This window comes from Dipodomys merriami, unplaced genomic scaffold, assembly GCF_024711535.1.
Source record: "Dipodomys merriami isolate MVZ:Mamm:240054 unplaced genomic scaffold, mDipMer1.0.p SCAF_1432, whole genome shotgun sequence".
Taxonomy (NCBI): domain Eukaryota; kingdom Metazoa; phylum Chordata; class Mammalia; order Rodentia; family Heteromyidae; genus Dipodomys; species Dipodomys merriami.
The window spans coordinates 3156-28391 of NW_027202752.1; the positions used below are offsets into that span (position 1 = coordinate 3156).

General features: G+C 41.9%; 1 long non-coding RNA gene across 4 annotated transcripts; it reads left to right on the forward strand.

Annotated features, from left to right (window-relative positions):
• The first annotated feature begins 333 nt into the window (after positions 1-333).
• Positions 334-24833, forward strand: LOC138826559 (uncharacterized). 4 transcript variants are annotated; one of them, XR_011371751.1, is made up of 6 exons: positions 334-5146; positions 13988-14126; positions 15736-16029; positions 16424-16471; positions 17819-17901; positions 21509-24833. It is a non-coding gene; the product is annotated as an uncharacterized lncRNA (long non-coding RNA). The 4 variants fall into 4 exon arrangements; XR_011371750.1 differs by having other exon boundaries at positions 21512-24833; XR_011371748.1 differs by having other exon boundaries at positions 17819-24833.
• The last annotated feature ends 403 nt before the right edge of the window (positions 24834-25236 follow it).

Sequence of the window (25236 nt, forward strand, 5' to 3'; positions counted from 1 at the left end):
TTGTGTATTAAGATGAATAATTATATTAAAATATAAAGGAAGGGATTGTCGTTAATTTTGGGGTAGTACAGGACTGGGGTTTGAACTCAGTGCATGTATTAGGTCAGTGTTCTACCACTTGAGCCAATACAATGCAAAATATTTTCATTAAAATGAATGTATTTGTCCTAAAAGAAAAATCAGTGCTTTGAAAGGGTTAACATCTTAGTACATGAAAAATTCATAAAGATAAAATATCCTCATGCATGTGTCTTTGTTCCTGAGAATTGAACGTAGAGCTCTATCACTGAGCTATATTCTTAATCCTCTATATACCTTTTTTTTTTTTTTTTTTTTTTTGGTCGGTCATGGGGCTTGAACTCTGGGCCTGGGCACTGTCCCTCAGCTCTTCAGCTCAAGGTTAGAGCTCTACCACTCCACTTGAGCTGCAGTGCCACTTCCAGTTTTCTGGTGGTTTATTTGAGGTAAGAGTTTCACGGACTTGCCAGCCTGGGCTGGCTTTGGACCACGATCCTCAGATCTCAGCCTCCTGAGTAGCTAGGATTACAGGCGTGAGTCCGGGCAACCATCTATATTCTTTAATACAGGGTCTCACTGAGTTGCCTAGGCTGGCTTCCAATTCCTGATCCTTCTACCTTCACCTCTATGATAGCTGGGATTATAGACAAGCACTCCGACCTTCTATGCCTTATCTTTCCATCAGGGTTCATCACCTGCTTCTTCTCATCCATTTAAATATTTGGTAGAAAAATTGATTATCTGCCAAGTATAGGCAATGCATAAGATGATGTCTACTTCTAAGTAGTTTACAACTGCCAAGAAAGATTGTAAATAGGCGCCACTGGAAGATGAAGCTGAGCCTTTCCAGATAGGATTTTTGGCCTGAGTCATTTCAGAAAGAGTTAAACAGAATGATCTGCTGGTGGAAAACAAGCTAGGGAGTGGTTCCATTGTAGGTGAAATGACCCAAGTAGGAGTTTGTATGTTTAAAATTTAGTGAACCATTACCATTTCTTTAATTTTTTGAGTAAGATACAAAATACCAATGGAATCTAATGCAGATGATCAATTCTTGAGTGTCAGCTATGATGAAGTTGTTTTACACTTTTTGCTTACAAAAGGATTACAAATTGCAGTTCATGAGACTTTCTGAATTTAGTTCAGGGAAAGGTCTTTTTCTTTTTCTTTTTTTTTTTTTAATCAATTTATGGTGGGATTCAGGTCCTCAGAACCCAGGAATATTGAGATCTATTAATTAGGTACAGTCAAAACCCTTTTTTCAAAATATAACTGTGATGTTCCAAAGTTGTTTTATTTTCAAACTATTTGATACTTAATTTTCTTTAAAAAGACAGTTCTTAAAAATAAATCACAGTTCTAGTTATGGTACCTAGGAAGAGGAGGTGGGGGAATACCCATTAGATAGAGAATCATGGAGTGAGAAGCTAAGTATTTCCCAAGTATTAAAAGATCACTTTGGGGTCTGGGAAGGTGGCTCAGTGGTAGAGCGTTTGCCTTGCATGCATGAGACCCTGGGTTCGATTCCTCAGCACCACATAAGCACAAAGAAAAAAACCAGAAGTGGTGCTGTGGCTCAAGTGGTAGAGCACTAGCCTTGAGCTGAAGAGCTGGGGGACAGCGCCCAGGCCCAGAGTTCAGGCCCCACGACCGGACCCAAAAAAAAAAAAACAACAAAGATCACTTTGTTCATTGATTTTGTTTTATATTTATATATTTTCATGAAAACAATGTGTACAGTAGTGTGCCCAAATCTGCAGTATGTGGCTTGATGGACTTTTCCAATGTGCCTTGATCCCTTCTCCTTCCAGGTCTTTATCAATTTCAGTTTGTTTCCTTTTTTCCCCTAGTCTACTTTTTCAGTAGAGTCTTACTAGAATAATCCTTAATATAATAATCCTTTGGTATTTTAAGCTAGCAGTTCCCTTTAGGAAAATCTGTTTAACTCTTTTGTATATGCTTTGACTTTGAAACATTGCAAGCTTCTTGTCCCTGTGCTCTTGAGCTCAAGGCGAGCACTCTGCCACTTGAGCTATAGCGCCACTTCCAGTTTTCTAGTGATTTTATCTGAGATAAGAGTCTCACCGACTTTCCTGCCTGGGCTGGCTTTGAACCTCGATCCTCAGCCTCCTGAGTAGCTAGGATTACAGGCCACTGTCACCGGCACTAGTGGTAGTTTAAAAATAAGATTTTGTTATTATTAAAGTGTTTTGTACAGGGGTTACCATTTCATAAGTAATGAGTACATTTCTGTTTTGGAACTTTGCCACCTCTTCCTATTAGCAGTACTTTTGAAAATAACTTAAAATATTTGCCTACACGTAGTAAGCGTTTGAACAAACTCTTAAAGCTGTTTACTAGCAGAAAGAAGCATATGAACCAACATAATAGTATAAGGATGGAGGGGACAAGTAGAGAAATTAAGGTTCTTAGAACTATTGGATGATTATTCTGTTATTGTCTGAAACCCTCATTATTATAGATTATGAGTCCAGATTTTCTATTCTGTAATGCTTATACAGATAGATACTAGGGTCAGCTCTTGTATTTGCAGTCAACTTGTTTTCTAATTAAAATGTTTTGTATTTGTCCTCCTCTCTGAGATTGGGACTCAGACCCTGGTAATCTGATACTTTTGCTCATTGGCTTGGTGCTCTACCACCTGAACCACAACTCCAACCCCATGTTTTTGAAATTTCAAATAGAAATGTTATTTAACTCTTGGAACATACTAGTGCTTGGTGGCTTGAAAGATTGAAAACTAATAAAGGAACAGGTAACCCCATGTGATTCAGCCATACAATTGAAGTATGTTTTCATTATACATTTCAGAGTGGGAAGTGTTGCTTTAAACTTTTGTTAATGTCAGCTTTTACATTACTCTGTTTATGCTTTCTAGAATGTCATTTAGAATTGTGAAGTAGATTGACATTCTTTTTTTTAAAATAATTTTTTATTATGAAGATACTGTACAGAGGGGTTACAATCACATGAGCAAAGTAATAAGTACATTTCTTATCAAGCATTATTGCTTCCTCCTTTGTTTTCCCCCGACCATCCCTTCCCTCCCACCTATACAACTTACACCCCCCCCCAAATTGTAAAGTTCGTTTTTCTTTTTTTTGGGGGGGGGGTCTGGTCATGGGGCCTGAACTCTGGGCCTGGGCACTGTCCCTCAGCTCTTCAGCTCAAGCCTAGCGCTCTACCACTTGAGCCACAGTGCCACTTCCGGCTTTTTTCTTTTTGCTTATGTGGTGCTGAGGAATCGAACCCAGGCCTCACGCATGCAAGGCAAGTGCTCTACCACTGAGCCACCTTCCTAGCCCTTAAAGTTTGTTTTTTGACATAGCATCTTGTACATGTCATTGTTGCAATGGGTCAGCCTGTATCCCTGTTTAAACAACTTATTTTTTCCCTTCTGCTTCCCAAATTATACCAACATCAAATACAGTGAAAATGGGTTATACCGTGGGGGAGGGACATAGAAAAAAACAAAAAAAATCACGTGGTACCTTATAAATACGTTACAAACAATAGCAAGAAAGAAAAAAAAAACACTTGATTCCTTAGCTTGGTGTTCATTTCCCTTAATATCATCTTATTTGACCTTTTCTGCTTGTCTCAGATATATAGTAGTTATAGCAAATAAGGAAAATCAATGGGACCTATGTTTCTTTGCACCTGGCTTGCTTCACTTACTTTTTTTCTTTTTTTTGGGTTCGGTCGTGGGGCCTCAACTATGGATGGGCCTGGCTGCTGTCCCTCAGCTCTTCAGCTTAAGGCTATCGCTCTACCACTTGAGCCACAGTGCCACTTCCAGCTTTTTTCTTATGTGGTACTGAGGAATCAAACCCAGGGCCTCATGCATACAAGGCAAGCGCTCTACCCCTGAGCCACCTTCCCAGCCCCTAATATAATTTTTTTCCAAGTCTTTCCATTTCCTAACAAATGGGGCAGTGTCATTCTTTCTGATAGAAGCATAGAATTCCATTTTATATATAACACATTTTTTTGATCCATTCATCTACTGAGGGGCATCTCGGTTGGTTCCATATATTAGCTATGGTAAATAATGCTGTAATAAACATAGTTGGGCTGGTAGCTTTTGTATGGTCTTGTTTGTGATCATTTGAGTAAATGCCCAAAAGTGGGATTGCTGGGTCATTGGGGAGCTCTTCATGGAGTCTTTTGAGGAATCTCCATAGTACTTTCCAAAGTGGTTGAACAAGTTTACACTCTCACCAACTATGCAGTAGGGTTCTCTTCTGACCACATCCCCTCCAGCATCTGTTGTTATTAGAGGTCTTGATTATAGCCATTCTAAATGGGGTGAGGTGGTATCTCAACGTTTTTTTGATTTGCATTTCTTCTATGGCTACAGAGGTTGAGCATTTCTTCATGTAGATTTTGACATTCTTTATGTGAAATACTTGGATTAAGATAAGTTTAAGAATTGAGAATTTGAGCCCGGTGCTGGTGGCTCACGCCTGTAATCCTAGCTACTCAGGAGGCTGAGATCTGAGGATCGCGGTTCAAAGCCAGCCCGGGCAGGAGAGACCATGAGACTCCTATCTCCAATAAACCACCAGAAAACCGGAAGTGGCGCTGTAGCTCAAGTGGTAGAGCGCTCGCCTTGAGCTGAAGAGCTGAGGGACAGCGCACAGGCCCAGAGTTCAAGCCCCACGACCGACAAAAAAAAAAAAAAAAAAAGAATTGAGAATTTGGGGATTTGAGGAAGTTAATGGTGGTACATATTCCATGTGTTTTGCTACTGCTAGCATGGCACATAACTTTCTGCAGAGAAATTATAGAAACATGACTGCATAAAAAAAATGACTGAATTAGCTTTGGTTTTGCAACAAAGTGAATTTGAAAAAGACACCTTTGTTTTATGGAACTTCTTAGGTTTCAGAGTGGGGAATAAGATTTGGAACCTGTAAAATGTCTGATTTTATATCTTCAGCTGTCTTGAATATGTTATCAACTTATTCAGATGTGTTGAAGTGTATATGACTGAATGATGGTAGTTTTTTTTTTAATGTTTCTTTTAGGTAGATAAAGTTCCTGATGGAGCTGTAAAACTACCTACAAACAAACTACCCATTTTCTTTTTTGGAACTCATGAGATGTAAGTCCTGTTAGCTTTTAGATGCAAATTAGAAGTTTCAGGATTGTGCATAAAATGAAAAAGTAGAGATTAATTTAAAGAGGAATAGGAAAGAAATACAAAACTTTAAAATTATTTTTGAACTTTAGAATAAATTTTCAAGCTACCTCTTTGTGTTGAGGAAGCACTATGTATCTTTTACTTTTAGATAGTAAAGGCACTGTAGGTTTAATTTTGATTGAAAGTTTAATTTTCTTAATCAGGGAAGGAAGCAAAAGAATGGTGGAAAGTTTGTATGGGAAGTTTTTACAGGACATTCAATATTTCTGTTCAGTAAAATTACATGGACTTTCTTCCCCCCTCCCCCCCCATTCTGGGATTTGAATTCAGTGTCCTGTACTTGGTAGGCAGGTGCTCTACCATTGAGTCATGCCTCTGGCCCAACTAAGTGATTTCTTTTTTTTTTTTTTTTGTCAGTCATGGGGCTTGAACTCTGGGCCTAAACTCTGTCCCTGTGCTCTTCAGCTCAAGGCTGGCACTCTACCGCTTAAGCCACAGTGCCACTTCCGGTTTTCTAGTGGTTTATTGGAGCTAAGAGTCTCATGGAGTTTCCTGCCTGGGCTGGCTTTGAACCTCGATCCTTAGATCTCAGCGTCCTGAGTAGCTAGGATTACAGGCGTGAGCCACCAGTGCCTGGCCCAACTAAGTGATTTCCATAAGGATTATCTTATATTATGCTTTAGGCCTTAGGCTATATTGTACGAAATATGAGCAGATGAAATCTGGACAGTTCCTTTGAGTGTACTAGAGGCTTATGGGTAGTAGAGCCACTCTGATTTGTTCTACTGTCCCTAGTGGATATGGGCACAAACTGATTTGGTGAGACAATTTTAATTTTTCAAAAATTAGCTGAAAATTGAGCTGTTACTTTTACATGCATAAGATTTTCTGGGAGCTATCTCATGGGTTTCCAATGATTATATTTGTATATACCTATCATTTAGTAGCCTTCTAAGTACTATATAATTTGACTGGTTTTGAACTTAAAATAATTTCTGTAGCTTAGGCTTGCTTATTTGGGATGAAGAGAAACAAAGCTTGGTATTCCTCTTCTAATTATAATTATTTTCCTAGAAATGGCTACAATGACAATGTCTGATTTAATGTTTCTTAGCAACCAGCTTTCAGTTATTAATGTGTATGTGTGGTACTGAGGTTTGAACTCAGCCTCCTGCTTACTAATCAGTTATCCTTCAGCCCTTTTAAATTCTGGTTGTTTTTGGAAAGGGAGTTGTATTTTTGCCTCAGGCTAGTCTTGGACTACAGTCCTACCTGCCCCTCCAGTAACTAGGATTATACTGCTGTACCATTATCCTAGCTCTCACATAATTTTTTCAACAGTTATGTTTCGCTGTGATAATATACACAAAATGTATACCACTAAGTTGATTTTAATATGAATTTCATTAGATTTTAGCAGTTTCTTGTATTCATGATCATTCCATTCTCTTCAGTTCTAAACAACCACTAATCTACATGGTTGAATCACCATTTCTGGCCATTTCATGTTAGTGGTATTATAAAATACCACAAATTATTATTTTTTTGAAACTTAAAAAAATTGTCTTTAGTTGTACAAAGGGATTTCAATTCAACAAATTGATAAATTTGTAAGTACAATGCATCTTTTTTGTGGGGAGCGGCCTGAACTCTGGGCCTGGGTGCTGTCCCTCAGCTCTTCAGCTCAAGGCTAGCACTCTACCACTTGAGCCACAGTGCCACTTTGGTTTTTTTCTTTTTATGTGGTGCTGAGGAATTGAACCCAGGGCCTCATGCATGCAAGGCAAGCGCTCTACCACTGAGCCACCTTCCCAGCCCCTAAAGAAACATTTCTTAGGGCTTATCCAAGACTTTCTGAGTCAGTCTGTAAGCTATGGAGTTCAACAATCTAACAAGCCTTGGGGATGATCCTGAGCCATACCAAATTTACAAATACTGTATTAAATGTAGCTGGCATTAGTTGAATTTTCTTTGGAGGGGAAGGGAGGCAGTTTGGGGCTTGAACTCAGGGCCTGGGCACTGTCCCTTAGCTTTTTTGTTTAAGACTAGCACCCTACAGTCACTAGAGCCACAGCGCTAATTCTTGCTTTTTTATGTGGTACTGAGGAATCAAACCCAAGGCATCATGGCATGCTAGGCACGCACTCTACCACTAAGCTACATTCCCAGTCTCCAATTTTTTATTTTTGTAACTTTAAAAAATTCTTTCTGAGTGGGCTGGAAAGGTGGCTCAGTGGTAGAGCACTTGCCTTGCATGCATGAGGCCGAGGCCCTGGGTTCGATTCCTCATCACCACATAATCAAAAAGAAAAAAGCTGGAAATGGTGCTGTGGCTCAAGTGGAAGAGTGCTAGCCTTGAGCTGAAGAGCTGAGGGACAGCACCCAGGTCCAGAGTTCAGGCCCCATGACCAGACCTCCCTCCCCCCCCCAAAAAAAAAAATTACTTCTGATTTCTCTGATTTTAAGGCATTTTGTAAAATATTCATATACGCGTATGTATATATATATACACATTCTTACAGTTTTATAGGGCACTTATGTAGACCATTGTTACTTCTTTTTTTTCTTTTAACAGTCTTGGAGATCCAATGAGGTCCTAGTTCATACAAGGCAAGTGCTCCTTCAGTGAGCTAAAACCTCCAGCATTAGGTTACTATTTTAAATTTAAAAGTGACTATTCTTTCCCCAACATTAAAAAATGGAGAACTTTTATTTTCAATGCTGAAGATTAAACCTAGGGTCTTGAACTTGCTGAGCAGTGTTACCACTTAGAAGCATATGTAGCCCAAAGTCTGTATTTAAATCACAGCATTACACTGGGTACCTAAACTGATTAGGTATTACTTGGTTAATTAGGTATTAAGATGGTTAAGGGGGAAAAAAAACGAGGCTATTAATAATCAAGAAATTAAGGCCTGGGAAGGTAGCTCAGTGCTAGAGTCCTTGCCTGCATGAGGCCCTGGGTTCCTCAGCACCACTTAAGCACCACCTAAGCAAAAAAAGCTGGAAGTGGCGCTGTGGTTCAAACGGTAGCTAGCCTTGAACTGAAGAGCTGAGGGACAACGCCCAGGCCCAGAGTTCAGGCCCATGACTGACCAAAATAAAGGAAATTAAGATATATTCAAATTTAAAAATACCTGCTTTAAGCTGGGTGCCGGTGGCTCACACCTGTAATCCTAGCTACTCAGGAGGCTGAGATCTGAGAATCGTGGTTCAAAGCCAGCCCAGGCAGGCAAGTCCATGAAAATCTTTTTTTTTTGGGGGGGGGAGGGTCAGGTCGTGGGGCCTGAACTCTGGGCTTGGGCGCTGTTCCTCAGCTCTTCAGCTCAAGGCTAGCGCTCTACCAATTGAGCCACAGCGCTACTTCTGGCTTTTTTTCTTTTTGCTTATGTGGTGCTCAGGAATCAAACACAGGGCCTCATGCATTGCAAGGCAAGTGCTCTACCACTAAGCCACCTTCCCAGCCCCAAGTCTGTGAAAATCTTATCTCCAATAAACCACCAAAAAACTGGAAGTGGCACTGTAGCGTAAGTGGTAGAGCTCTAGCCTTGAGTTGAAGAGCTGAGGGACAGCGCCCAAGCTCTGAGTTCAAGCCCCACGACCTCCCCCCCCCAAAAAAAAAAAACTACTTGTTTCATAAAAATTTAGTGGCATTTTTATTTCAAAGTATACTTTAATGTTTTTGATCTTCAGTGTTTTTTGTTTTGTTTTGTTTTTTTGCTAGTCCTAGAGCTTGAACTGAGGGCTGGGGTGTTCTATTCAAGGTTAGCACTCTACCACTTGAGCCATAGATTCATTTCTGGAGGTCAGAGTTCTATAGACTTGCCTGCTGGTCTGGCTTCAAATTGTGGTCCTCAGCTCTCATCCTCTCAGCTTACTTAGTAACCAGGATTATAGGCAGGAGCCACTGGTGCCCAGCTATTATCAGTGTTCTTTTAAGTATACCATTTACATTTGCAAAGTCAGTACCTCCCAAAAGCTTGGAGAGTAAAGTCATGGGTTGATGATGAATTTGCTTTGTAACACTTGACACAGGATTTAATACAAGTAGATTACAGCAGTCACATTTGCCTATTTTATGTGACTTTCAGCAAATTACTTACCTTTGTGTCCTTCTGAATTTGTAAAATAGGGATATCTTCTATCTTAGAACTTTAGGCCACAGCTAAGGTGCTTTCATAAATAATTACTTAAGGGAAGTGAAGGGTAAACAAAGGAGGAGCCTGCAATGCTTGGTAAGAAATGTATGCATTATCCTGCCCATGTAATTGTAGCCCCTCTGTACAGTATGTTCTCAAATAAAATAAAATACAATTAAAAAATAATAATAATAATTACTTAGACTAATGCTAAGTATGTGTTGAATAAAATGCCAGTAAGAATTGTATGGCTTTGAAAGACTTGTTTTGGGAGCAATACTTGCTGGGATTTATAAATTAATAGTAACATTGCATATTTTTTTTCTAAGGCTGTTATTGTAGTGTTACTAAGTTTAGATCAGCTCAGTTTGAATTTTGCTGACTAGTTTTGCTAATTGAGAGAATGTCTTCGAACTCTCCAAACTCTTGAAAATTTAGTCATACTTTGCTGCTTTTGTCTCTTATTAATGTTCAACTTTAGAAACTTAAAAAATACTATATAGTATATGTAGTGTATAGTATGCATATAATTTTTTTTAATTTTTTATTGTGAAGATACTATACAGAGGGTTACAGTTACATGAGCAAGGGAGCGAGTACACTTCCTATTGAGCATTGCTACCCCCTCCATTGTTTTCCCCCTACCATCCTTACCTCCCTACCTTCCCCGAGGTTCTTTTTTTTTTTTAATTGTGATTAAGTGATTACATAATTTCCCAAATTTCACAGTATTTTGGAATAATGATGCTCATTTAAAGTCACAAGTTCATTCTAACTTTCCTGGAGCAAATTGTCTATCACGGTCTATAACATATAACGGTGTACACATATGCATATAATTTTTAATTACTGTAAATTTACAGAGATTTCATAGTTGTATTTTCATACATGCATATAATGTACATTGTTGAAATTATGTTCCTTTTTTTGGGGGGGGGGTCAGTTGTGGGACTTGAACTCTGGGCCTGGGCTCTGTCCCTTAGCTCTTCAACTCAAGGCTAATGTTCTGCCACTGGAGCCACAGTGTTACTCCAATTTTTTGCTGATTTATTGGAGATTAGAGTCTCAATAGACTTTTTGGCCTGGGCTGGCTTTGAACTGTAATCCTCAGATCTCAGCCTCCTGAGGATCTGGGATTACAGGCGTAGCCACTGGCACCCAGCTTGTCCTTTCTCCTTCTGCCGGTCGTTTTTCCCCAACATTCTACCTTTTACTGTCATAGCATCTATTTATTTATTGAGCCAAGCCTGGGCCTTCACTCAGGGCTAGGGCACTGTCTCTGATTTCTCTCTCTCTCTCTCTCTCTCTCTCTCTCTCTCTCTTTTTTTTTTTTGCTCATGGCTTGTACTTTACCATCTGAGCTGTAGTTCCACTTCGGAATTTTTGGCAGTTAAAAGTCTCATGATCCTCAGCTCTTACCTTCCCAACATGTTAGGATTACAGGTATGAATCACTCGTGCCTGACTTGTTATAAAATTTTACTTACCTTCCCAACATGTTAGGATTACAGGTATGAATCACTCGTGCCTGACTTGTTATAAAATTTTAGTAAACATCCTTTTTCAGATTTGTTTCATATTTTGTGATTTTATAATAGGTAAATGAAGCAGCAAGTTAGAGTTGATAAGTTGAAAATGAAACGTTTTGTTTAGAAAATACTACTTAACAAAGATAAATGACTTGATCTTGATGTCCTTGTCTCTGATAGGCCTTCATATTTTGATTATGGCCCCTTTGGTTTGACTTAAAAGTTCTAAGTTTGGGCTGGGAAGATGGCTCAGTGGTAGAGTGCTTGCCTTGCATGCCTGAGGCCCTAGGTTCGATTCCCTAGTACCACATAAGCAAAAAGAAAAAAGCCGGAAGTGGCACTATGGCTCAAGTGCAGCGCCCAGGCTCAGAGTTCAGGCCCTATGACTGGACCCCAAAAAAAAAAAAAAAAGTTCTAAGTTTGTGGTGACTTTGTGTGGGCTTTCTTATGGGCATCCATACTGTTTAGTAAAAAGGTAAAATCTGAGACATAACTGCTTTTCTATATATTTGCAAAAGAACTTCAATCCACATAAGTTTACTGTTAGATTTGGAATTTACTGCTTAATTTTCTCATTGCTTTTAAAAAGCAAATAATAAAAGGAAAGTTCTACAATTTAACCACTAAAGAGAAAGAATAATATTTTTATATTTTAGAATTTCTAAACCTGTTGTGTTCTGATTTTTTTTCCTCTGAACTTTCACAATTTTCCTTCCTTCATTCCTTCCTTTCTCTCTCCCTTTCCTCTCTCCCTCCCCTCTCTTCTTTCCTTCTTCCCTTTCCTCCCTTCTTTCCTCCCTTTAATCTCTTTCTCGAGCTGGTACCAGCACTTTAACTCAGGGCCTAGGCATTTTCCTTTAGTGTTTTTGTTTTTGGTACAAGGCTGGTGCTCAGCTACTTGAGCCACAGTTTCACTTCTACCTTTTGGATAGTTAATTGCAGATAAGTGTTTCATGGCCTTTTCTGCTTGAGCTGGGTTCTAACCATGAACCTCAGATCTCAGCCTCCTGAATAGCTAGATTACAGGTGTGATCCATGGGTTCCTGGCTTCACAATTTTTTTGTATTTGCTATCAAAATGTAATTAGATTATGTCCTATTTCCATTTTGCATATAAAACACTTTTTGTAGGCCATTTGAAAATGGAACATTTCTAAGAGAAAACCATAGCCACAGCCACCATAAGGTGTTCCTTGGTAACTAGCGGTGCGGTCTCTGGGCTAATTTATGTACTATTCAGGAATCTTAGGGGATTGTATCCCTGTGGACAGTTCTTTTGTTCATCAGCTTTGTTTTTGACTTATCAGTCTTGAGCATATTCTTTACCCCACCTATACTTGGAATTGATTGTGAAGATCAAACACTGAACAGTATATTTACTGTTACAATATTTATTTTATTTTTTTGTGTGTGCTGATGCTGAATATTGAATTCAAGGTCTTATACTCTTGCTTGGCTTTTTCAGTTGCCTGGTGTGTGCTACTACTTGAGCTACACCTGCACTTCCAGGATTTTGCTCGTTAATCGGAGAGTCCCTTGGATTTTCTGCCTGGCTGGCTTCAAACCAACATCAGACTGAGCCTCCTGAGTAGCTAGATTACAGGCATGAGCCACTGGTCCCAGACTCTTAAAATATTGCAGCCTCCTGGCTACTTAGGAGAACTGAGATCTGAGTATCTTGGTTTGAAGCCCAAAGAAAAGTGCTTGGGAATCCCAATTAACCAGCAGAAAAGCAGATTGGAGTGTGTGACTCAAGTGATGGAACACCAGCTGTGAGCAGAAAAAAGACAGCAAGAGTATGAAGCCTTGCCTTGAGTTCAAGCCCTCACTATTGGCACAGAAAAAGTGCTCAAAAAATAGATTGATAGATCCATTTAGCAAAATGTATTAAATAATTACTGACATGAAAATCTGTTCATATTTAATTAGAAGTATATAATGATGTTTAAATTAGGTACTTTCTGTTTTTTCACAGTACTAGAGTTTGAGCTTGAGCTTTGAGGCGTTGAGCCTGGTTCGTTTGCTTGGCTGGTTCTCTACCACTTGAACCATGCTTTCAGACCATCTCTTTGCTGTTTATTCAGACTTGGTGATTTTTTTCTCCCCAGCCTGGCTTTGTCCAGTTTGGGGGGGAAGTTTTTTTTTGTTTTGTTTTTTGTTTTTTGTCGTTCATGGGGCTTGAACTATGGGCCTGAAAAGCCTGTTTAATTAAACTGAATGAGACCAGGTGCTGTTGATTCCTGCCTCTAATAGCCACATGAGGTTGAAATCTGAGAATTGAGGTTCTTAGCCAGTCTGGGCTCAAAAGTTCATGAGAATCCCATTTTCAGTAACCAGTGGAGCTATGCCTCAAGTGGTCTAAAGCTGTAGCCTTGGGCACAAAAGTTCAGGGACAGTGCCCAGGCTCTGAGTTCAAGGCCCAGGATCAGTACCAAAAAAAAAGTTTATGTAAATGAGATGGTGTTATGGATCTAGGAACTCATTACTGAATTAATAAAGTATATCAGATTGACATGTAGTTCTGTGGTTTAGTGCTTGACTTGTTTCTGTGAGACCCTGGATGCAATCCTTAGTACTGTAAGCGAAAAAAAACAGTAGTATTTGGAATAAAATATAGCCTACTTTATCCCTACCTCTAAACAGAAAACATTTATTGTTCTGCAAAGAAATGGAACCTAAAAATCTTTTAGAAGCTAGGTGGCTGGTGTTTCACACCTATACTCCTAGCTATTCAGCCTGAGATATGAGGATCAAAATTCTAAGCCAGCCTGGAAGAAAAGTCTGTGTGGCTCTCTTGTGTTCCAAGCTGGAAGTGGAACTATGGCTGTAGTAGAGTGACTGTAGCCTTAAGTAAAAAAGCTAAGCAATAGTGGGAGGCTCTGAGTTCAAGCCAAAATATCTGCATACATACTCCCCCCAAAAAGACTTTTCCAACATTTGTTCTGCCAGTACTTAGAGCCTTCTCATGTCTTGGTGAGATTGTGTTCATTGAAATGAATTCATCAGACTTTATATCCTTGTCTTCCCTTTAATTTGTATTTTATGAAATGCATCCTATAATAGTGTTATTTTAGTAATGTACTATGTATATATTTATTTGAGGTTGCATTGCATTTATTATCTTCTTCTGTTTTAGTGCTTTTTTAGGACCAAAGGATATATTTCCTTACTCAGAAAATAAGGAAAAGTATGGCAAACCAAATAAACAAAAAGGTTTCAATGAAGGCTTATGGGAGATAGATAACAATCCAAAAGTGAAATTTTCAAGTGTACAGGTGAGTCATTGGATATCCACTTAGTTTAGTATTATTTATTCAGTCTTGGAGGAAAAAATACCATCATAGCTATAGGAAAATAAGATGGCATTTAAGAGTCTTAGTAATTTTGGATTAAATTGTGTTCTTATTTATGGAATAAACTTTGACTTTTTATGTCTAGATGAACTACTGAAATTATTATACTGCTAAAGAGACCTCAGAAAACTGAGAAATGCTTGGTTATTTACTCCTAAGAATAAAGTTTAATATATTAGATTTAAAGCCATATGTACTGTCTTTTTTTTCTTTATTTTTTTTTGTCAGTTGTGGGACTTGAACTCTGGGTCTGTGCACCATCCCTGAGCTCTTCAGCTTAATGCTAGAGCTCTACCACTTGAGCCACAGCACCACTTCCAGTTTTCTGGTAGTTAATTGGTGATAGAGTGTCAGGGACTTCCCTTGCCCAGGCTGGCTTTGAATCTCGATCCTCAGATCTCAGCCTCTTGAGTAGCTAGGATTACAGGCGTGAGCCACCAGTGCCTGGTTTCTACTATATTAGCTCTCAGACATTTCCATACATGCATACAAATCGTTGAAAATAAGTTTTATTCTATTTTCATACATGTGTAAAGTACTTAATTTGCCCTCTCCTTGGCCCTCTTCCCTCCTGCTAGTACCTGATCACCCAGAAGAGCCTATATTACTTTCCTTTCATTCATTTTTTTAAGTGAGTATTACACAAAGGAACTTTGCCATGTTATTTCACATATATACATATATGCTATGTTCAGTTCAGGATATTTTTTTGGAGGGGTCAGTTGTGGGGCTTGAACTCTGGGCTTGGGTGCTGTCTCTGCGCTCTTCAGCTCAAGGTGACAGACCAGGGGGTTGTGTGTGTGTGTGTGTGTGTGGTGTGTGCGAGTGTGAGTGTGGGTGGTGTGTGGTGTGTTTGAGCGTGAGTGGTGTGTGTGTGATGTGATTGAGTGTGTGTGGTGTGTGTGTGTGTGATGTGATTGAGCGTGTGTGGTGTGTGTGGTGTGGTATGAGTGTGAGCATGTGGTGTGAGTGTGGTGTATGAATGGTGTGATTGTGAGCAAGCATGTGTGGTGTGTGTGATTGAGTGTGAGTGTGGTGTGTGTGGTGTGATTGAGTGTGAGCGTATAGTGTGTGGTATTTTTGGTGTATGGTGAGTGTGAGTGTGAGTGGTGTGGTATCACTGTGTGATGTGAGTTTGGTATGACTGAGTGTGGTGTGAGTGCTGTAGGTGTGGTGTGGTGTGATCGTGTGTGGTGTATGTGAGTGAGCGTGTATGGTGTGTGGTGTGTGGTGTATGAGCGTGTGTGATGTGTGGGTGGTGTGATTTGAGAGCGTGTGTAGTGTGATTGTGAGTGTGAACGTATGTGGTGTGAGTATAATGGGTGGTGTGATTGAATGATAGCGTGTGTGGTGTGTGGTGTGAGTGGTGTATGGTGTGTGAGTGAGCGTGTGTGTGGTGTAATTGAGTGTGAGGGTGTGGTATGTGTGGTGTGATTGAGCATGTGTGGTGTGCGTGGTGTGTGGAGTGTGACTGTGTGTGGTGTGTGTGATTGTGTGTGTGGTGTTAGTGTGAGTCATTCCGTTGTCCTAGGTGCTGGGTGTGAATGTTGCCTTATGCTCCAGGCCGCCCTTCATTGGCTCTCCAGGGAGCAGAGCACAGAGCTTGTGGGTCACCCGCTGCTCTGCGCGGGGCCGGGGTCGTAGGGTCGCTGGGTCAGCGGGGCCAGCAAGGCTGAGGGTTGGCAGGCCCAGCCTGGCCTTGGCTCCCACCCTGACTGCGCCCAACGCCCGCCACTCCATGGCCCCCGCGGTCCTGGAGGCAGAGGTTGGAGGCTCTCAGTTGGAGGCAGTCTGGACCAACTTCACCCTCATCTCAGAGCGACTGGTGAGGAGGGCACCTGGCACGGCAGGGAGGCCGGGTGGGGCCCTGTACCCGGAGGGGGAGCTGCCTGGCCAGGCTCTGGGCCCGCCCGCCCCCCTGGACAGGGCAGCAGGTGCTGCTCCGCAGGTGGCCGCTGGAGGGCGCTGTCTCCCCGGCCTGCAGAGCCGACAGAGGCCTTGTGCAGCCAGGATCCCATTAGTGGTGGAGGGGTGTCTGGTCCAGCGAGAGGGCGGCCCAGGTCAGGGGGTGACTGGCCAGCCGGGAGTGGGGAGGCCCACACGGTGGGGATGGAGGGGTGCGGTGGGAGCAGTGGGGGGCGTAGTGGGGGTGAGGTGTAGGGGGAGGTTCTGGGTGCAGCATGGGAGTTCTGCCCCTGATGACTTTCTTCTCTGCATAGCACCTGATGCCTGGCATTTCCTCAAATCATCTTCACAACACATAGGAGGTGGGCACCTCTGCAGCCCCATCTTTTTACACAAGAAGTTAAGTAATTCAGCGTCAGGTAATCACGTGAACAGGTCTGCCAGAGTTGGAGAACTTCGTCTCTTTGTTCCAAAGGAAATTGGACTATCTGTCTCCAGAATGTGGCTTTGCTCTGTTAAATGGCCCCAGGGCTGGGAAGGTGGCTCAGTGGTAGAGCTCTTGCCTTGCGTGCCTGAGGCCCTGGGTTCGATTCCTCAGCACCACATAAGCAAAAAGAAAAAAGCCGGAAGTGGCACTGTGGCTCAAGTGGTAGAGTGCTAGCCTTGAGCTGAAGGGCTGAGGGACAGCACCCAGGCCCAGAGTTCAGGCCCCATGACTGGACCCCCCCCCAAAAAAAAATCGCCCCAATAAAAGCTGTTGTCTTCACTTGAAAGGTAGGGGAATCAGGAGATACTTTAGGTGGAGCATAAAAGCCTGTGCAAACATAAAAGATCATCATTCTATTGTTGATATATATCCTAGTAAGGACATTTTAAATGCAATGCAAACATAACACAGATTCCCTGCTGATGTTTCTTACTTAGTAATTTGTGAGTTCGACTTCTGAGCAGATCTTCATTGAGACACTTGAGTCATAGAGAAAAATAACACTTGGCTTTGGAGTTCATCAACTTGGAAATTTTTTTTTACATTTTTTTTATTGTGAAAATACTGTACAGAGGGGTTACAATTACATGGGCAAGATAATGAGTACATTTCTTATCAAGCATTGTAGCCTCCTCCTTTGTTTCCCCTACCCATCCCTTCACATCCCCCCCCTTCCCCAATCCTCCCCGCCCCCTCCCCACCGAAGTTGTAAAGTTCGTTTTCGACATGACAACTTGTACTTCTCATTGTCGCAATGGGTCCACCTGTATCCCCGTTTAAATGACTTGTTTTTCCCTTTCCCCTCCACAAATTATACCGACATCAAATACAGTGAAAGCATAGGTTATACTGTGGGGGAAGGACATACAAAGCAACAAAGAAATAATCTTATAAATGCGTTAGAAACAATCGCATGAAAGAAAACATTTGAATACATATCTTAGGGTTTATTTCCCTAACATCACCTCATCTGACCTTTTCTGCTTGACTCAGACATATACTAGATATTGCAAATAAGGGGAACCATGGGACCTATGTTTCTTTGGGCTTGGCTTACTTCACTTAATATAATTTTCAACTTGGAAATTTTATTATTTTACTTTGTGAAGACAAGGCCTTACACACATGGAAATGAGAAACTAATTCGTAAGTGTACAATTAAACAGACACAGTTTGTATGCAAGTGTACACAGATGTATTAACTGAAGTATGGTATTTGCAGGGGAGAATTCGGATGGTAAAATTCCTCAGGAAAACAAACTCATAGTCCAACGAAATGAATACCAGGAAACTGGCACTTTAAAGGTATGAGTAGGTCAAGGGGAGGGAGGGTGGATGAATGAAGAGAGGAAGGCAACCATAATACTTAATATGTATTCTGTGAAACCAAGAATTGAGAACAGGGCTGGTTTTGGGAAGGTTGGGAGAGAATGATGAAGGAGTGGCATGATCAAGGTGCATTGTATTTATAAACTGACGTGTGCCACCACTGATAACAAAACCACAATATAAAAGGTGCAGCGAACACTGGGAGACATTGGCATAGGTGAGAATTACCTGCCTGACCACTGATAGAACCACACAGGTACTTCAATGGGGAAAACCATTTCACAGAAATCATCTCAGGGAGACAGTGAATGTTTTGTCTTTAGGGGGTATGCAATATTTGGATATCATAGAAAGGAAGGATTCGAGGCACGAGCAGGGGTGGTGGGGGAGGAATATGCCCGGTCCCTTCCTGTGCTGATGAGGTGCAGAGGGACAGTAGGGTTGCGGTGGAGGCGTGGGGAGAGGAGGCTAGAGGAGACCTTGAATGTCACATTGAGGACGGGTTTTGTGCTGCAGCAGCAGAGGACTGTCAGGAGCACAGAGGGAAGATTTCCCCGGTGGTGCTGTGGAGGCAGAGACAGGAACCAGAATACTAATTAGGCGTTCATTGCTAATACGCTCATAGGAGGGGTGGCCAAGAGTAGGATATGAGAGATGTGGAAAGTCAGTATGAAAGCACAGCTGAGTTACTCAAAGACAAATTTCCAAGTGGGTAATGAGAAAAAGAGAAACTCTCTGACACAAAAATAGAACAAGGTGAAGGAATTTGGTGGGGGCGGGTGGTTAAGAAGGTGCCTATTTTGAGATAACAAACTTGCTTCTGGATGTAATGAGTTTTGATGTGCTGTTAGAATGTGACGTGTAGACGTCCACATATAAAATTGCCAAGTGCAGATATCTGAATTCTGATGGTGTGAAGCCCTGGAGTGCCAACGTGAACCGTGAAACCAAGAGCTTCTGAAAAATTTAGGCCCCAAACGCTTTGAGATGTCAAACCTCAACCCGTCACTAAATTATTCACATTTGATTTTGTTCTCATAATGAACAGAGCAAAGAATCCGTTTTTTTCTCACAGATTTTTTTTTTGAAGTTGGCAAAAATAATGGATTTTAAAGAAGTCATCAATGATCAGTGAACTTACTTGGTAGATTCTTTTTTTCTTTTTGGTGAGGAATGACTCACATACTAGAAAGTATAAAATCCAGTGGCAAAATATACACATGAGTCCCCCTATACGTACCACTCCCATCAGGAAATGGAACGCTTCCAGCACTCCAAATAGTGCCTTCCTTATAAGTTAAGGTCTCTCCAAGGTGCTACCTTCCAGAATGACTACCACTTTGAACAATATCCACTTAAGTTTTTTTTGGGGGGGGGGTCCGGTAGGAGGGCCTGAACTCTGGGCCTGGGCGCTGTCCCTCAGCTCTTCAGCTCAAGGCTAGCGTTCTACCACTTGAGCCACAGCGCCACCTCTGGTCTTTTTTGCTTATGTGGTGCTGAGGAATCGAACCCAGGGCCTCAGGCATGCAAGGCAAGCACTCTACCACTGAGCCATCTTCCCAGCCCCCACTTAAGTTATTTTTATGCCTTCAGCTCTGTATGAATTGAATCATACAATGATATATCACATACTATATATATAGATCTTGTATCTGTGATAATATATATCTTTGGTTAAGATGCATTTTTCTAGTATAGTTCATGGAAACAAATCTGGAGACGTGGATGCAATTTACACTTATTGAGGAACCATGCCACCCTAGTACATGAGGCCATCGGCCACACATAGGGACTTTGTCTGCATTGGTGTACACACACACACACACACACACACACACACACACACACCACAGACATAGGCTGAAGGCCCCTAGGTGAGGTCATGGCAGACTCAGGCACTGGTTATGGCCCAGGTTTTACCCTCTTTTCTCGAGTGGGGGGAAGACTTACAACTCTCATGTGATCATCTTAGGGCAAATGAATATTTTTATTTTACCCCCACTCTTGGGGTAGCGACAGGAAAGTTGTTTAGCCTTTGCAAACTGATTTTTTAATCTAAGTGCTGAAAAGTTAGTTTGCTCTTATAATAGCATAAATAAACACTCTTGGAGCGAGAGCTCAGTTTTATTCTTCCCTCTTCAGCAAAGCATTAAAAACAAAATCACCTCCATTCTAAACACAGAAACCTAGAATTACAGGAAGGACATCTCATTTATTTAATAGTGGTAAGGAAAATACTTTATGGAACAAGGACCAAGGACCTTAGATAAGGGGACTAGAGCCACAGCTACCTGCAGCTGTGCAATGAGTTACAGGCAGGGAGGGAGAGGTGGAGGCCTTGCTATTATGTGCACAGAAACACCTTTCAGTAATCCAGAAGCTCAGGGCTGCCCAGCATGCTTTGTATTAGAGGCTGGGGACACCATATTTCTTTGTATCCTTAGAGTTTCTGTTGCCTTCTGAAACTGATACAATACAAATTGTGTGTGTGTGCATGTATGTATGAAAGAGGAAGCACTTTAGTTCAAATGAGCACTTAATATTCATAATTTCATCTAATTTTAATAAATTATATATGGGAAATACTGAATGGGCCACAAAATATTTTATTATTACTATTTTTTAAAATAAAATGTTTTTCTCCATTTCTTCTGTCCCACCTTCAATTTTTTGTTGCTTTTTTTTCTTATGAGCAAGAATTATATCTTCTCAGATTCTCAAAAATTAATCTGCTTTAAAAGAAGTTAGGGAGAAAAACATTGTTTGAAAAAGAAAACTTAGTCATCCTGTCACCTGAATGCATATTTGTATACTGCTTAGATATTGCTGCTCCAAGTGATTCTGAACAGCTTTTCAAAGGGTGCGTTGGTATGTGGCATTTCAGAGGGAGATATAGCTTAAGTCCACAAAAGGACACATATTAATTGGGGATTTTACTTTATTTTGGCACAGAGTTTTTTTTAAAAAATCACCTGGGTGGATTTTAAGATATAGACAACGTTTCAGATCTGGTTTTGGAAGCCTGATTGAGAAAGTTCTTTCTCCCCAGCATTTAGGACAGCATGTTTTCTCTAAAGAAAGCTGTCTATTTTTCTTTTCTTTGATGGACCTTCAGTTTAGAACAGACACAAAGCTGGGAACACAACCCAAGGCAGAAAAAATTCACTCCTATGTACTGTTGTTCAGGTTGACTGTAGGACACAACCTCAAAGGTTATGGATCGGTGGTGGGGCCTTGTCCCTGCGTGAGCATGTTTTCTGGACTTTGGCTGGAGCTGAATTCCTGACTTCTGAAAGGAGGGATGGGTCTGGGTTTCTAGCGGGAACAGCCAATGGGAAGGAAGAGTGTCTCAGGCAGGCCACACCGCTAAGGCATGCTGTTAACACACCCTCCTGCACACTGTTCGCCTGTGTTTGAAATCCTTCCAGGATACTGGGGTTACTTTTTTTTTTCCAACCAGGAAGAATACATGATTGGATTCTTCTTTTTATCCCTTCCTTCCTTCCTTCCTTGCTTCCCTCCCTCCCTCTCTCACCCATCTCCCCCTCCCCCTCCTGCCCTCCTCTGGAGCTCTTCTTTCCAGCAGGAGCTTGAGAATAAGATTATTATCCAATCAACTCAACAGCAGCCCATGTCAGTGTCCACATGTGCATCTGAGACGAGAAGAGATTCATTTGTGACCTGTAAACTGAAGTCTGCTTAGGTCTGTAAATATGAATAAAGCCCATTCTCCTTAATGATGAAGGTAATCTCCAGTAATGTAATTGTCTTTCTTAACTAGTGGGGATAACCCATTTCTCTCCCCCCCCTCCTCTCACACAAAAACTATGCTTCTCATAGAGTGATCTTTACAAACACAGGGGAAATATGTCTTTTGGTTAATTGCATTTGAAAGAGCTTCCCCCCCCCCTTTTTTTTTCTTTTTTGTATGAGAGACTCTTCTTTCTCCACCACAAATTATGTGTTTTTCTAATAAATATTGTGGTGAGCTGCTGGGGCTCTTATGGGCTAACTGTGGAAGTGGTTGGTGTGTGTGGGACGCACTCCTGGCTTGGGTTAGGTTTGGTGAAAGTTGCTGCTTTGGTTGCTGCTACAGAGGAAGGGCAGTTTCTTTCTGTTGCCATTGTTTGTGGAACTTTGGTGGACCTGGAGTGGATTGTGAGACCCCCCTGCCAGCCCATCCCCTGTGAGCACAGAGCCGTTGTCTCTTTCCATGTGTCATGTGCATTTTCCAAAACATTCAGCTGTGCCTCTAAGAAAGAAGTACAGCTTCTTAAGATGGCCTAGGAATGGAGTTGTTTTCTTTTCAATATGGTTTTGGAAAGAAATTTTAGATGGAAGGTAGAAATCAAGTTGTACAGAAGGTCTTAAGTGTAAGCCAGGAATGCAAAGATTAGACTCACTGGTTTAGTTAGGGCAAATAACTTCACTTTGAATTATTTTCTTCTTTTGAGGGAAAAAAAAGTAGATCTGTGTTGAAAGCAGTGTCTGAGGAGACCAATTTATAACATACAGCAATTGCAGAGACAAGTTAGGTGACACCAAGAGCAAGTGTGTCTAGGCAACCCCTTTAAAAATACCCCAACCGAGGTTATGAAACCACACAGCTTCTTTGAGGAATAACGCATCCAGGGCTAAAGCAGCCTAATTTTATTCAAGGATTTGAAGAGTAAAAAGGGATTTGGTTCTTTAAAAAAAGGAAAAAAGAACAGCCTAGTGAGGATTATTGATCAGTGAGGGATTAAACATTTGCTGGAATACAAAGCGTCAGGAATTATCAACATGGACATCACAGTGGCCGGCCATTCAGCACTTGGAAATGCAAACAGCCCAGTTTCCCACTGATCCAATGGCAGCAGCCCGGAGCTCTTGATTCCCTGTGTGTCCAACTCTGTACTCCCTGCCCCTGGACAGGGATGAGGAGATGGGGTAGGGGTGAAAGGAAACTTACCTTGCTCTTTTAACTTCTGTCTGTCTGTCCCTCTGGAGCAGGCCAAGCACAGACCAGAGAGGGAAAGCACTGGGGAGCCTAGGAGAGGTCCTGAGGTCCAGAGAGGATCAGGAGATCTACCGGGAAACCTCAACTACCACTTCCTCCTGTTGCCAGGGCTGTGGTCCTGTCTGCTTGCCAGCCCGCACCTGCCTCTGTGGTTCACAAGGAAAAGGCACTTGGCACTTGTACAGCCGGCCCCAGGGAGTAGTGCTGGGGCCATCCCGCCCTTTCTGGTTTTGTCTTTTTCTTCCCCCATCAGGTGCCACTGGCTTTGAACCATGTAATTGCATCAATAAGCCATCTCTGGGATGGGCGGGGTGTGTGTGTGTGTGTGTGTGTCTGTGTCTGTGTCTGTGTCTGTGTCTGTGTCTGTGTGTGTGTGTGTGTGTGTGTGTGTGTGTGTCTGTCTGTGTGTGTTCTGCCACCCTGCCTCCTGGAAGGCTTTGCAGGACTGAGGACATTGGTTTGGATCCTGAGGCTGATTTTTATCACCTCTGCATAAGGCTGAGCCTGTGAGGAGAGAAAGTGAGAGGGAGGGAAGAGGAAGTCTGACTTTGCACTTTCAAGAGCATGTGTGATTTTCCAGGATGTACATCATATACATTGAAGCATCTGTGTTGTGGGCTCCCCGGGATTTGCCTGTTCTCAGTGCCGATTCTTTGTGCACCCTGCATACATCCCACCTTTTGGACTGGGGGAGGCAGTGGAGGATGTTGTATAAGAGGACCAGTGTCCTGACCCACGTGCTGGCTGGGTTAAAACAGGCGCACAGATACTTCAAGCTCCAGCCCACGTCTCTACCTACCCCTGGGCAGGAAGAGCCTAGGGTCACCGTCTGCCTCTTGGAGACTCAGTTTCCCCATCCACTGTGAAGTTTTTGATAAAGGCCTTTATTTTGGGTGCCACATTCTCATGCTGAGTCTCCTATTGCCTTCTGTTGTCAACTTGAGGAGCCTTTGAAACTTTGGGGGAGACGTTCCCATCTTTTTCTTCCTTCTTCTTTTCCATACATTGGACTGTGTTGCTATTTTCAGGCCACAAGTGATGAGACTGAAATGTAAGTGTCTTGATGTGCCAGGTGGGGACATCAGGCCATCTGGCTCAAAAGCTGGAATTCTAGGCCATGTTAACTGTCTGAACCGCAGAGGTAGAGAGAGCACACACAGGGCCACACTCCCTGACCCGTGAATGTTACAGATGTGGCCGGACCAGGCCTTGAGACCATGTCAACCCTGGTCCAGAGGAGAAAGGACACACTTCACCCACAGCTCTTTTTAGGGAGCTGGGATTGAGTTCCATCTGTAGAATCGCAAAGTGTTTCTGCGTTCGGAGCCACTCTTTCTCAGACGTCAAGTAAAGACACACAAGGTTGCAATGAGGGTTATGCAAGCCTGTATGCTGGGGTTTGGCTCAGGATAAGCCCTAAAATGAGCACACTTTGCTCATTTTTGCTGTTCAAAATTTTGGTGATCCTCAATGGAATTCTATGCCTCCATCAGAAAGAATGACATTTCCCCATTTGTTAGGAAATGGAAAGGTTTGGAAAAAATTATATTAAGTGAAGTAAGCCAGGCCCAAAGAAACATAGGTCCCATGGTTTCCCTTATTTGCAATATCTAGTATAGGTATGAGTCAAGCGAAAAGGTCAGATAATGTGATGTTAGGAAAATGAACCCTTAAATATGTATTTTAATGTTTTCGTTTCTTTCATGCATGTGTTTCTCACGCATTTATAAGATTATTTCTTTGTTGCTTTGTATGTCCCTCCCCCACAGTGTAACCCCCGCTTTCACTATATTTGATGTCAGTATAACATGTGGAGGAGATGGGGACAAACAAGTCGTTTAAGGATTCAGGTGGACCTGTTGCAACAATGAGAAGTACAAAATGTCATGTCAAAACCAGCTTTACAATGTCGGTGTGGGGGGGGGTATGATTGGGTGCGGGGGAGGGGGGAGGCTGGGAAGGTAGGTGAAGGGTAAACAAAGGAGGAGGCTGCAATGCTTGGTAAGAAATGTATGCATTATCCTGCCCATGTAATTGTAACCCCTCTGTACAGTATGTTCTCAAATAAAATAAAATAAAATGTTGGTGATCCTAGGGTTTAAACTCAGGGCCTTGCACTTGTTATACGGATGCTTTACCACTTGAACCTTGCCTCCAGGCTTCCTTTGCTTTCTGCCAATGTTGTATGACTGAGTCTGAACCCACCTCCTCTAGGTTCACTGGTGATGTTGGACTCAGGGGCCCATGTCACCGCACTGTTTTTCTCCCCCAGAAATAGCGTTTTGAGGACCTTTCTGCCCGGTCTGTCCTAG